The sequence below is a fragment of the Penaeus monodon genome, chromosome 29 (genome assembly GCF_015228065.2).
Source record: "Penaeus monodon isolate SGIC_2016 chromosome 29, NSTDA_Pmon_1, whole genome shotgun sequence".
Lineage (NCBI taxonomy): Eukaryota > Metazoa > Arthropoda > Malacostraca > Decapoda > Penaeidae > Penaeus > Penaeus monodon.
Window position 1 is genome coordinate 24,354,866 of NC_051414.1, and position 680 is coordinate 24,355,545.

At 39.7% G+C, this 680-nt stretch overlaps 1 protein-coding gene across 1 annotated transcript in view; it reads left to right on the forward strand.

The window, feature by feature from the left end:
• Window positions 1-680, forward strand: part of LOC119592053 (beta-hexosaminidase subunit beta-like) — a gene marked incomplete in the record, with an annotated part of 40,765 nt that overhangs the window by 19,461 nt on the left and 20,624 nt on the right.

Sequence of the window (680 nt, forward strand, 5' to 3'; positions counted from 1 at the left end):
TGTCTTCCACTCTCCCATCCCCGCCCTTTTTTGCTCTTTGTCCCGCATTTTCACATCACTACCTGAATGATTTTTTTTAACGTGCTTCCGGCCGCTAGGTGGACGCGAAGGACGGAGGTGCAGTTACGTGCGTCCAGTTTTTGTCGAGTGAAGATACGTTTGATATAATTCCGGGTTAAGATCGTTGAGTGTTATCTCTATATAGTTTTTCAATATAGTTCACAGTTTTTTTTTCTCTTTAATCTGCGTTTCGGTGTGTGACCCTGAATATATTTAGCTTGGAGTGTACGTTTGAGAACCTGCTAGTTGTGTTTTTTTTTATGCAGGTGGTTATTTTGGTCACGTGATCCTTTTATATGCGATCACTTTTAAGTGTCCAACAATTAATTGCTTTTATTCACGTGTTTCTAATATAATCTTATTTTGCTTTAGTTCCTCTTACAGTCAGTTAGAATTTGGATTAATTTGAAGGCAGTGACTCTTTTAAGATTATATTAGATGAGAATTTTAAGTTTTAACCCAAAACCCTAACCCAGAAGTTCAGTCGATCTCGCAAAGCCGGCATAACAATAAGGCAATAATCCTCAGTAAATCCCAGTCACCTCGAGTTCTGTCAACACCTGCCTCCCCCCCTTAACCCTTTATATGCCCCCTCCACTTTATGACATGAGCTTTAGGGT